This window comes from Pristiophorus japonicus, chromosome 6, assembly GCF_044704955.1.
Source record: "Pristiophorus japonicus isolate sPriJap1 chromosome 6, sPriJap1.hap1, whole genome shotgun sequence".
NCBI classification, from domain to species: Eukaryota; Metazoa; Chordata; class Chondrichthyes; family Pristiophoridae; genus Pristiophorus; species Pristiophorus japonicus.
The window spans coordinates 21,867,484-21,881,629 of NC_091982.1; the positions used below are offsets into that span (position 1 = coordinate 21,867,484).

Below are 14,146 nucleotides of genomic sequence, written 5' to 3' on the forward strand. Positions count from 1 at the left end.
TGCCCTAGTGGGACCACCTGTGAAAGCTGCCGGTTCCACCTGTAGCGGCCGCAGTGAGGGAAAGAATGTGTAAGGTAAACGTGATTGCTTTTTATTTTTGCAATTCATGTGGATGTGGCATCTGGAACATATTGGGAAAGTTTTTGCTTGTTTTTTTCAGATTTTTTTTTCACGGAAGCCTCTCTTGGGGCGCTCGAAGGCCAGCTATTTACTGCGGGATTTCCATTTGCTCAACCAGCCTAACGCCCTAAAAGAGGTGTGGAACGCCTCCCTTAGTGCTCTGCTCCACACTCAGGGCTCAGCTGGTAAATTTTGCTGCTGGAGACACAAACCATTTCCTGGCGCAAAATTTACCGCTTCGCCGGGTTAACCCCACAACAGAGTTTCCACCCCTTGATCTCCAAAGCTTAACATTCTGAATAAATGCATTAAATTTTAATTTCCTATTTGGGTAATAAAATGTAAGTTGTGTGTTTTTCATTTCTGGGTTGTTCAATTAATCCAGAGAAGTCAAAACCTTTAATTACAATGGGCTAGACGGGGAGGTACCAAATTTTCAGCTGCAGGAATCAAACCTGGGACCTTCTGGTCTATGGAACCATACACGAGGTATTCTAGTCTCCATAACTCAGTTACATGCACCTTTTACCAAATAAGCCATCAGGGGAAGCTCATTCCTATTGCTCAGCCTATGCTGTAGAATTAATATCTGATATAGCTGCATCTTCCTAACAACTTACTTGCTGCAATACAGACTGCGAGGGGTAGAAATTACTCGCACAGGTTAACCTCTTGACCATTAGGATTTAGGCAGAGACAAATTTATTGATTGAGGGGGAATTATGGGCTGGTGCAAAAGCCCTCAGTGTCCCTGACTAAGAAGAGGGAACAACAAAACCAGGGTTCCTGCTCTTGATCGCTATCCAATTACCCCGACTGTTCACTAGGTTGATTCTGGAGATGAGGGAGTTGACTTATGAAGATAGGTTGAGTAGGTTGGACCTATATTCATTGGAGTTCAGAAGAATGAGAGGTGATCTTATCGAAACATGTAAGATACTGAGGGGTCTCGACAAGATGGATGTAGATAGGGGAAACTAGAACTGGGGGGCATAGAATAAGGGGCCGCCTATTTAAAACTGAGATGAGGAGGAATTTCTTCTCTCAGAGGGTTGTAAATCTATGGAATTCTCTGCCCCAGAGAGCTGTGGAGGCTGGGTCATTGAATATATTTAAGGCAGAGATAGACAGAATTTTGAGGGATAAGGGAATAAAAGGTTATGGGAAGTGGGTAGGGAAGTGGAATTGAGCCCATGATCAGATCAACCATGATCTTATTAAATGGTGGAGCAGGCTCGAGGTGCCAAATGGCCTACTCCTGCTCCGATTTCTTATGTCCTTATGACTGAAAAGTGTGCATGTGTGTATGTTGGGGTGGGTCAGGATAAGGCTCAGCTATGGTGGGCTCAATAGCCCTGCTAACACTCACAAATGAAGAATGGTCAGTATTGTGAGCCAGTGCCACCTATGGATCTATACCACATCCATACTACACCTATGGATCTATACTACATCAAGCGTCAGGACCTTCACAAGAGAAGGGGGAGAGACTTGAGGAAAAAGTAAACAGCAACAAGAGACAAAGGGGGAGGGGGAGGGAAATATCCCGAGGTAATGCAAAACATAGGATCTGACTATAATGCCCTTCGGTAACCTTCCTGCTACCCTTTAAGCTACAGTGATTTCCCTGTGGTACAGACTCTTCAGCTCAAGTAATCAAATCACCATACATCAATGTCAGCTCCTTGCAATCCTGGCAGCAACATTAAATATTCATGCGCAGTTTCTAATTAGAGGACACGGAAAGGTTTTAAAAGAATTCTTTAAAAATAAAACATATTCAAATGAACACAATATATGTGTTGCATTTCATAATTAAAGCTTGTGAAATGGCTTTGCAAGCTGGAAAATGTAAATTATCACAGCAGGTTCTTTCGAATACAAAGAGCTAAAAAAAAAATTGGTTAGCGAAACATGATTGGTGAGTAATAATGAGGCTGACAATTAAGTTGCTGCTCAATGACTCCTTTTAAAAGAAACAGAGTTATTTTTAACTCCTCTGATGGCTGATTGGGTAAAGACATTGCCCAGTATAGTATGAAGCCATTTAGCCAGGCAGTCTCGTTCAATCCCCATTTAGCGCTGGAGCAGTAGTTCTAATGCTACAATTGGCCTCAGTACCCTGGGTTAGGGAAGGAAAATCAGCTGATTCCTGATCCCTTGAAGTGGCTCATGCTGGAAAATGTGTATGTGTAAGCATAGGCAGGACCCTATTTACCCCTATGCTTTAATCACTGTGACCTCATGGGATCCTTACTATATCTTACATAGAGTTGGACAAGGGCAGAATTTGTCAATTAGATGACCTTGGCGAAAGTGGTTGGTGTATCAAGCAGTTCACCTTTAAATGATCGCACCCTGGTTCCTGTCCATCGTACATTGCTCTAGGTGCGAGTCAGTAACCACATTATGTTTCACAAGACAATGCAACCTAAAAGTAGGTCAGCAAAAATAGTCTTGTGGGTTGGAAAATGCAACCCACAGGTCAGTATAGGGCAATGTACATTAGTTTAAAGAGAATGTAGGATACCATTCATATACGCTGCTGATTCAGTGCTGTTTTTGAAAGTAATCATAGAAACATAGAAAATAAGTGCAGGAGTAAGCCATTCGACCCTTCTAGCCTGCACCGCCATTCAATGAGTTCATGGCTGAACATGAAACTTCAGTACCCCCTTCCTGCTTTCTCGCCATACCCCTTGATCTCCCGAGTAGTAAGGACTTCATCTAACTCCCTTTTGAATATATTTAGTGAATTGGCCTCAACTACTTTCTGTGGTAGAGAATTCCACAGGTTCACCACTCTCTGGGTGAAGAAGTTTCTCCTCATCTCGGTCCTAAATGGCTTACCCCTTATCCTTAGACTGTGACCCCTGGTTCTGGACTTCCCCAACATTGGGAATATTCTTCCTGCATCCAACCTGTCTAAACCCGTCAGAATTTGAAACATTTCTATGAGGTCCCCTCTCATTCTTCTGAACTCCAGTGAATACAAGCCCAGTTGATCCAGTCTTTCTTGATAGGTCAGTCCCACCATCCCGGGAATCAGTCTGGTGAACCTTCGTTGCACTCCCTTAATAGCAAGAATGTCCTTCCTCAAGTTAGGAGACCAAAACTGTACACAATACTCCAGGTGTGGCCTCACCAAGGCCCTGTACAACTGTAGCAACACCTCCCTGCCCCTGTACTCAAATCCCCTCGCTATGAAAGCCAACATGCCATTTGCTTTCTTAACCGCCTGCTGTACCTGCATGCCAACCTTCAATGACTGATGTACCATGACACCCAGGTCTCGTTGCACCTCCTCTTTTCCTAATCTGTCACCATTCAGATAATAGTCTGTCTCTCTGTTTTTACCACCAAAGTGGATAACCTCACATTTATCCACATTATACTTCATCTGCCATGCATTTGCCCACTCACCTAACCTATCCAAGTCACTCTGCAGCCTCACAGCATCCTCCTCGCAGCTCACACTGCCACCCAACTTAGTGTCATCTGCAAATTTGGAGATACTACATTTAATCCCCTCATCTAAATCATTAATGTACAGTGTAAACAGCTGGGGCCCCAGCACAGAACTTGCGGTACCCCACTAGTCACTGCCTGCCATTCTGAAAAGTACCCATTTACTTCTACTCTTTGCTTCCTGTCTGACAACCAGTTCTCAATCCATGTCAGCACACTACCCCCAATCCCATGTGCTTTAACTTTGCACATTAATCTCTTGTGTGGGACCTTGTCGAAAGCATTCTGAAAGTCCAAATATACCACATCAACTGGTTCTCCCTTGTCCACTCTACTGGAAACATCCTCAAAAAATTGCAGAAGATTTGTCAAGCATGATTTTCCTTTCACAAATCCATGCTGACTTGGACCTATCATGTCACCTCTTTCCAATTGCGCTGCTATGACATCCTTAATAATTGATTCCATCATTTTACCCACTACTGAGGTCAGGCTGACCGGTCCATAATTCCCTGTTTTCTCTCTCCCTCCTTTTTTAAAAAGTGGGGTTACATTGGCTACCCTCCACTCGATAGGAACTGATCCAGAGTCAATGGAATGTTGGAAAATGACTGTCATGCATCCGCTATTTCCAAGGCCACCTCCTTAAGTACTCTGGGATGCAGTCCATCAGGCCCTGGGGATTTATCGGCCTTCAATCCTATCAATTTCCCCAACACAATTTCCCGACTAATAAGGATTTCCCTCAGTTCCTCCTCCTTACTAGACCCTCTGACCCCTTTTATATCCGGAAGGTTGTTTGTGTCCTCCTTAGTGAATACCGAACCAAAGTACTTGTTCAATTGGTCTGCCATTTCTTTGTTCCCAGTTATGACTTCCCCTGATTCTGCCTGCAGGGGACCTACGTTTGTCTTTACTAACCTTTTTCTCTTTACATATCTATAGAAACTTTTGCAATCTGTCTTAATGTTCCCTGCAAGCTTCTTCTCGTACTCCATTTTCCCTGCCCTAATCAAACCCTTTGTCCTCCTCTGCTGAGTTCTAAATTTCTCCCAGTCCCCGGGTTCGCTGCTATTTCTGGCCAATTTGTATGCCACTTCCTTGGCTTTAATACTATCCCTGATTTCCCTTGATAGCCACGGTTGAGCCACCTTCCCTTTTTTATTTTTACGCCGGACAGGAATGTACAATTGTTGTAGTTCATCCAGGCGGTCTCTAAATGTCTGCCATTGCCCATCCACAGTCAACCCCTTAAGTATCATTCGCCAATCTATCCTAGCCAATTCATGCCTCATACCTTCAAAGTTACCCTTCTTTAAGTTCTGGACCATGGTCTCTGAATTAACTGTTTCATTCTCCATCCTAATGCAGAATTCCACCATATTATGGTCACTCTTCCCCAAGGGGCCTCGCACAACGAGATTGCTAATTAATCCTCTCTCATTACACAACACCCAGTCTAAGATGGCCTCCCCCTCTAGTTGGTTCCTCGACATATTGGTCTAGAAAACCATCCCTTATGCACTCCAGGAAATCCTCCTCCACCGTATTGCTTCCAGTTTGGTTAGCCCAATCTATGTGCATATTAAAGTCACCCATTATAACTGCTGCACCTTTATTGCATGTACCCCTAATTTCCTGTTTGATGCCCTCCCCAACATCACTACTACAACCCCCACTAACGTTTTTTGCCCTTTGGTGTTCTGCAGCTCTACCCATATAGATTCCACATCATCCAAGCTAATGTCCTTCCTAACTATTGCATTAATCTCCTCTTTAACCAGCAATGCTACCCCACCTCATTTTCCTTTTATTCTATCCTTCCTGAATGTTGAATACCCCTGGATGTTGAGTTCCCAGCCCTGATCATCCTGGAGCCACGTCTCCATAATCCCGATCACATCATATTTGTTAACATCTATTTGCACAGTTAATTCATCCACCTTATTACAGATACTCCTTGCATTAAGACACAAAGCCTTCAGGCTTGTTTTTTTAACACCCTTCGTCTTTTTAGAATTTTGCTGTACAGTGGCCCTTTTTGTTCTTTGCCTTGGGTTTCTCTGCCCTCCACTTTTACTCATCTTCTTTCTGTCTTTTGCTTTTGTCTCCTTTTTGTTTCCATCTGTCTCCCTGCATTGGTTCCCATCCCCCTGCCATATTAGTTTAACTCCTCAGCACTAGCAAACACTCTCCCTAGGACATTGGTTCTGGTCCTGCCCAGGTGCAGACCGTCCTGTTTGTACTGGTCCCACCTCCCCCAGAACCGGTTCCAATGCCCCAGGAATTTGAATCCCTCCCTGCTGCACCACTGCTCAAGACACATATTCATCTGCACTATCCTGCGATTCCTACTCTGACTAGCACGTGGCACTGGTAGCAATCCCGAGATTACTACTTTTGAGGTCCTACTTTTTAATTTAGCTCCTAGCTTTTTAAATTTGTTTTGTAGGACTTCATCCCTTTTTTTACCTATGTCGTTGGTACCAATGTGCACTGGCTGTTCTCCCTCCCTTTTTAGAATGTCCTGCAACCGCTCCGAGACATCCTTGACCCTTGCACCAGGGAGGCAACATACCATCCTGGAGTCTTGGTTGCGGCCGCAGAAACGCCTATCTATTCCCCTCACAATTGAATCCCCTATCACTATCGCTCTCCCACTCTTTTTCCTGCCCTCCTAAGAGGTGGAACAGATGAAGTTTGTCTTTACGTTAAAGTGCAGCAAATAATAAATGAACAGTTTTCCTGACATCAAATGGCCTTTGTTGTTGGTCCTTGTGAGCGGTTGTCAGATCCATTGGTTTCACTCTTGGTCCACTAGAGATGCAGAGTCTGTGAAATGCATCATGGCATTAAATAGTGCCATTACACCCTGTGCATGCACTGTAGGTGAGTCTTCATATTCTCAATCAATGGCCTTTGGCTGTATGATGAGCAGCACTGGTGGAACAGAATAAATGGGGGATAGCACCATACTCCAAACACAAAGCAGCAGGGTAAAAGCAACTTAGAATCTAGGTTTAAATACTGATTGGTAGGCTAGCTTCATGCTGCAGTCATGTATGTTGCCTGATCTTGAATTCTCAACAAGTTATTCTTCATATCTTTGATGTGATCAAATGCAAATTTTCAATATTACTGAGAGTAGTGATAAAATGAACTGTGCAAATTATTTACTATGCTGAAGGTTTGAAATATGAGGATACAGCTTAAAATTTGGAAATTAGGAGTAAGAAGGGAAATCAGGTGGAACTTTTTCCACAAAAAGGGTTATAGGATTCTAAATGGTAGGATTATAGTCTAATCATTTGATCAGTTGTACTTTAGTTATACAGTGGGCATATGTAGCTTGTCAGTCTAATTAAAATGAGGCCAAATTCGACTGGGCCTCAGGTCTACCTGTTCTGGCACAGGGATTGTTCCTTGTACCCATTTCCTGCTGGCCTGCCAGCAAAAAAACAATTGAAACCCTCAATCTCTAAAAGAACAATCTTGCTGGGTGTAGTGGTCTTTACCTGTTCCTAAAAACTCTTGTGTTTATTAGTGTACTGCCTGTTTAAAACCATTGCATTAAAGCACTTTTATATTTGTTAACTCAGTGGTGCTGTTAGACTGCTCTTTGATATTTTGAATAAAGTCTTTCTGTTATAGATGTAAACCTGTAAATACCTTGTTTAACCACCAGAGGGCTTATCCCTTGGGAGCACCTGTACTTAAGAAGGCCTCACAGGCTGGAGAGGCAGCCTAGAGACCTGCAATAAAAGACTATGGTCACACTTTACTTTGAGCTCACAGTATCTGGTCAGACTCTTTATTCATACACCACAACTGGCGACGAGATACAGATATCGAACCCCACCGCAATGATGCAGAGAACAGTGGGCATCCTGGAGAAATCTTCGGAGGGAGATGATTTGGAAACCTTTGTGGTGCGACTCGACCAATATTTTGTGGCCAACGAGCTGTAAGGAGAAGCGAACGCTACCAAACGAAGGGCGATTCTCCTCACCGTTTGTGGGGCACCAACATATGCCGTCATGAAAAATCTGCTTGCTCCAGCGAAACCCACAGAGAAATCGTATGATGATTTATGCACACTGGTCCGGGAGCATTTTAACCCGAAGAAAAGCGTTCTGATGGCGAGGTATCAGTTCTACACGTGCAAGAGGTCTGAAGGCCAGCAAGTGGCGAGCTATGTCGCCAAGCTAAGACGCCTTGCAGGACATTGCGAATTCGAAAGACATTTGGAGGGACTTCTTTGTACTTGGCATTGGCCATGAAGTGATACTTCGCAAACTTTTGAATGTAGAGACCCCAACCTTGAGTAAAGCCGTAGTGATAGCCCAGGCGTTCATCGTCACCAGTGCCAATACTAAACAAATCTCTCAGCACACGAGTGCTGCTACAAGTACCGTGAACAAAGTAATGTTGTTTTCGAATCGTACCGTACAGAGTAGGTCTCACATGCCTGCAGCTGCATGTCCGCAGATGTCTCAGAGTCCACCACCAAGAGTGATGAATGCAAGGTCATTATCACCTTGTTGGCGCTGCGGGGGTGATCATCGTTTCCATTCATGCCACTTCAAAGGATATGTTTGCAAGGGCTGTGGAACAATGGGACATCTCCAACGTAAGTGCAGGCAAGGTACAAACCCTGTTAATCCTGCAAACCACCATGTTGCAGAGGAGGACAGATCCACGGCGGATCACAACGAACCAGAGCCTCAAACCGAGGAGGCAGAGGTATACGGGGCGCACACATTTATCACAAAGTGTCCCCCAATAATGCTGAAGGTTGAATTAAATGGACTCCCGGTGTCAATGGAGCTGGACACGGGCGCAAGCCAGTCTATTATGAGCAAAAAGACTTTCGATAAATTGTGGTGCAGCAAAGCCTTAAGGCCAGTCCTGACTCCCATTCGCACTAAACTGAGAACTTACACAAAGGAACTGATTCCCGTAATCGGTAGTGCTACTGTAAAGATCTCCTACGATGGAGCGGTGCACAAGTTACCACTCTGGGTGGTACTGGGCGATGGCCCCACGCTACTCAGCAGGAGCTGGCTGGGGAAGATATGCTGGAAATGGGACAACGTCCGAGCGCTCTCGCTCATCGATGACAATTCGTGTGTCCAGGTCCTAAACAAGTTCCCCTCGCTGTTCGAACCAGGCATCGGGAAATTCCAAGAAGCAAAAGTGCAGATCCACCTAATTCTGGGGGTGCGACCCATCCATCACAAGGCGAGAGCAGCACCGTATATGATGAGAGAGAGAGTGGAGATCGAGCTGCAACGAGAGGGCATCATTTCGCCGATCGAATTCAACGAGTGGGCCAGTCCAATTGTTCCAGTCCTCAAGGGAGACGGCACCATCAGAATCTGTGGTGATTACAAAGTAACTATCAATCATTTCTCCCTGCAGGATCAATACCCAAGGCAGACGACCTTTTTTGCGAAGCTAGCGGGAGGAAAGACATTCACGAAGCTGGACTTAACCTCGTCCCAAATGACACAGGAGCTGGAGGAATCATTGAAAGGCCTTACCTGCATCAACACGCACAAAGGTCTCTTCATTTACAACAGATGCCCGTGTGGGATTCGATCAGCCGAGGTGATATTCCAGAGAAATATGGAAAGCTTACTGAAGTCGGTCCCGCGCACCATAGTCTTCCAGGATGACATCTTGGTTACAGGCCGGGACACCGTCGAGCATCTGCAGAACCTGGAGGAGGTTCTTAGTCGGCTTAATCGCGTGGGGCTCAGGTTAAAATGCTCGAAGTGTGTTTTCCTGGCCATGAAGTGGAGTTCCTGGGGAGAAGAATTGCGGTGGACGGCATCAGGCCCACCGATGCGAAGACGGAGGCAATCAAGAATGCACTGAGGCCACAAAAATTGATGGAGCTGCAGTTGTTTCAAGGACTCCTGCACTACTTTGGTAATTTCTTACCAGGTCTCAGCACACTGTTAGAATCACTGCATGCCTTACTGCGTAAAGGAGACGAATGGGTCTGGGGCAAAAGCCAAGAAAATGTCTTTGTGTAAAAGCTAGAAAACTGTTATGCTCAAACAAATTTCTTGTATTGTATGATCCATGTAAGCGTTTGGTACTAGCATGGGATGATTCGTCATACGGTGTCGGGTGTGTATTGCAACAGGCTGTTGATGTTGGGAAATTGCAACTGGTTTCTTATGCATCCAGAAGTCTGTCTAAGGCTGAGAGAGCCTACATCATGATTGAAAAAGAAGCATTTGCGTGTGTTTGTAGGGTAAAGAAAATGCATCATTGGACTCAAATTTAAATTGGAAACTGACGATAAGCCATTGATATCACTCTTTTCTGAAAGTAAGGGGATAAATACGAATGCATCAGCCCACATCCAGAGATGGGTGCTCACGTTGTCTGCATACAACTACGCCATCCGCCACAGGCCAAGCACAGAAAACTGTGCCGATGCTCTCAGTAGGCTGCCATTGCCCACTCCGGGGCTGGAAATGGCACTACCCGCAGATTTAGTTATGGTAATGGAAGCATTCGAGAGTGAGCAATCACCTGTTACCGCCCGATAGATTAGAACCTGGATGAGCCAGGACACCTTACTGTCCTTAGTAAAAAACTGTGTGCTTCACGGGAGCTGATCCAGTGTCCCATTAGAAATGCAGGAAGAAATAAAGCCGTACCAGCGGCGCAAAGATGAAATGTCTATACAGGCAGACTTCCTTCGGTGGGGTAATCGGGTAGTGGTACCTAAAATGGGAAGGGACACTTTCAATAGTGATCTCCACAGTACCCACCCAGGCATTATAATGATGAAAGCGATAGCCAGATCCCATGGGTGGTGGCCCGGTATCGATGCAGACTTAAGAGTCCTGCGTGCACAAATGTAACACATGTTCACAGTTAAGCAATGCACCCAGGGAGGCGCCACTAAGTTTATGTCTTGGCCCTCCAAACCGTGGTCTAGGGTCCACGTCGACTATGCAGGCCCGTTCTTGGGTAAAATGTTCCTAGCGGTTGTAGATGCGTACTCCAAATGGATTGAATATGAGATAATGTTAGCAAACACGTCCGTTGCCACCACTGAAAGCCTGAGGGCCATGTTTGCCACGCACGGCCTGCCTGATGTCCTTGTGAGTGACAACGGGCTGTGTTTCACCAGTGCCGAGTTCAAAGAGTTCATGACCCGTAATGGGATCAAACATGTCACATCTGCCTCGTTCAAACCAGCATCCAATGGTCAGGCAGAGAGAGCGGTGCAAACAATCAAGCAGAGCTTGAAGAGGGTAACTGAAGGTTCACTGCAGACTCGCTTATCCCGAGTCCTGCTTAGTTACCGCACGAGACCCCACTCACTCACTGGGATTCCACCCGCTGAACTGCTCATGAAAAGGGCACTTAAGACAAGGCTCTCGTTAGTCCACCCTGATCTACACGAACAGGTAGACAGCAGGTGGCTTCAACAAAGTACAGATCATGATAGAGCAAATGCGTCACCCGAAATTGAGGTTAATGATCCTGTATTTGTGTTGAACTATGGACAAGGTCCCAAGTGGCTTCCCAGCACTGTTGTGGCCATAGAGGGAAGTAAGGTGTTTCGGGTCAAACTTTCAAATGGACTCATCTACAGGAAACACTTGGACCAAACCAAACTCAAATTCACAGACTAACCAGAGCAACCCACATTAGACCCTACCTTTTTTGACCTCCCAACACACACACCAGGGGCAACCAACACAGCGGTTGACCACGAAGCAGAACCCATCACATGTGGCAGCCCAGCAGGACTCACCACACCAGGCAGCCCCGCAAGGCCAGCTGCAGAGCAGCCCAGCAAGGGCCCAACAAACGACTCACCAAAACCAGCATCTGCACCGAGACGGTCAACCAGGGAAAGAAAGGCCCCAGATCAACTCACATTGTAAATAGTTACACTATTGACTTTGCGGGGGGGGGGGGGGGGGGAAGTGTTGTTAACCTTGTTTAACCACCAGAGGGCTCATCCCCTGGAGTTTCAAGGGATCCCACAATCCCTTGGGAGCACCTGTATTTAAGGAGGCCTCACAGGCTGGAGAGGCACTATGCAGACCTGCAATAAAAGACTACGGTCACACTTTACTTTGAGCTCGCAGTATCTGGTCAGACTCTTTATTCATACACCACACTTTCCATTATCAAATAGTTCTCACCTCAGGGAGAAGGAAAGTTGGTGAGGTCTAGTTCAGCTCACAGCATGTACACCTTGTATTGATTACAGACAGAGAGGATAGAAAAAGGGCAGCAAAACCAAATCTTCTTCCCATTTGAAAGAGGCCACGTGGAATATAAATTGGTTGTTGATTGCCATTCAAGATTACAGTAATTATATCACATTTGTTAATCTCTTGGATGGATGCTACATTAATGATTTGCAGCTTACTGGCTCACAGTATCTATATTAAAGTGTCGGAAAATTTGGTGGGCTGAAAGGCTGTTTCTTCCATTCTTTCTTGACAGTGTTTAAATCAGTAAAAGTTTAAGTGAAACATTTTTTTTAATTCCTGTTTCTTTTCCCCAGTACTGTACAGCTTTTGTATATATACTAGAAAATCTGCAACAAGCTTGAAGAAATGCTGTTTTAATCGTGTTTTCCTTTTGCAAAATCACCATTTTTGTATCATGACTGAACCATTGTGATTTTTGCTGTGCCGTCAATGTACAGATAAAAATGTTTGGCATTGAGGTGAGCCTCGAGGTGCCCTTCTATTTTGAACAAGTCACAATTGACAGAAAGGGCACTTAACTCCCCATGTCAGCACAAGTGGTAAAAGCAGTGACCTCCATGGCCTTTCAAGGCAAAAGCATCTCAAACGTAACTCATTCATGAAACAGAACAAAATAGTTTGGCTTTCTAGTGCACAGCAGTATTGAGCTTCTGGTGTTTTCACTATTTGACCTCAGGCTCTTAACAGACAAGATACTGTCTTTATTGAGTTCCAAGAGACCCTACTGATAGATCAATGGCCTACTAATGTGTCAACCAGTTACTTAGCAGTGTTATAGGGCATTACTGAAGGACTTTTTTTGATAACTGTGACCGCCAGCTGCAATGGAACATACTCTGCACTCGATGATGGACTGTGTCAGCTTAGAAGAGACAGTAACCCTTTTGATGGTTCTGATGCTGCTACATAGCTGAATGTTCCTTCCTGAATTAGAAACCACGGGCAGACAGGACCCTGAAGCTGAAAATAACACAAGGTGATAAAGGTACATTTCTTTTTAATCTCCCTTCCTCCCTTGAAGTCACTGCCTGTTGTTGGGGTAGGATTCTAAAGGCATCAACAGCCCCTTGCTGACTTACAGAAGTGGCAGTTCTTCATGTGTAAGACGAGACAGTAAAGTCCCGACTATTAGGTGATAGCAGGAATCACTTTTGAGCTGCATCCTGTCCTCACCCAAAATCCACACATGCACCTTGCACCAGTTGTCACTGGATGGCGATCCGGAGCAGAAATCCTGGCTAATTTTCTTGTTTTTAGTCCAAGACACTGAAGCCAATTGTAGCACTCGATTTGCTGCCCTAGCTGAGATAGTAAACAGTAAAAATGGGAAAATGAGCCTGGGAACTTCTGCGTGTATGGTTCCTATCCAATGTCATTTAATGGAAAATGTTCATTTGTGGATACTAGGCAATGACAAGAGTGGGTATGGCAGTGATGCCTTTCACAGTTGAATAACCTATCAAGACCTATTATTTAGGCTCGCACAGGAGAATGGACACATAGGCGGGTTACCTATAGAACATTACACCAGCAATTGTATGCGTTCCCAAGCATGAAAGAGATTTAGTTGACCTGTAGTTTCAGTATTTTTTTTTCTCAGGAACCTAGGTGGAGACAATCCAATAACACAGGACATTATCAAGGTTAAAGAAAATAAAATCAATCGGGAAATAATGATTAGGTAACACCAAGCTTGGATTTTAAAAAGCTAAAGATTGTAGGAGGAAGGAAGGATGAGGGAGGTGTAGAATCTATAGTTTGGAGGTCTAGGAAGGAATGAGTTAAAGAGTACACTATGGCTTGAGTCTTGATTTCAACATTGGTGGTGCAGGGAGGAGGAAGAGAATGCAGGATGAAGTATTTGCTGCTTGGGAAGAACAAAAGGAAGCTCAGAGGAATGACAATTGTAGAATTTTAAAAATAGAAAGAAAGTTAAGGAAGTGCGAGAGAGACAAAAAAGAGTGATTCTTGTGTCCTGCCCAAGAGTTAGAAAGAAATGTTAAGAAAAACTTCCCAGATAGAAGAATAGTATTGAAGTGTTAGACAGACTTGGACTTTGCAAGAATACATTGGACCATCTGAAAAAAATGGTCTTTCAAATAGAAATAAAAAAATATTAAGATTACTTTCTTCATGAGAAACAAGTTTAGCAAGCATGTTTTTTTTGCTGGGATAGAAAAAGAAGCAGAAAAATCATACTTAATTTTTGTTAGAATAATGACATGAATAGTGCATTAGGATGTGATTTATATCATTATTTTGTGCATTTGAAAAATTTATGTTTGATTCTGATTTTTCAT

At 44.4% G+C, this 14,146-nt stretch overlaps 1 protein-coding gene across 3 annotated transcripts in view; it reads right to left on the minus strand.

The window, feature by feature from the left end:
• The window catches only part of gab3 (GRB2 associated binding protein 3), a 157,024-nt gene that overhangs the window by 35,908 nt on the left and 106,970 nt on the right, over positions 1-14,146 (minus strand). The window lies entirely within an intron of this gene.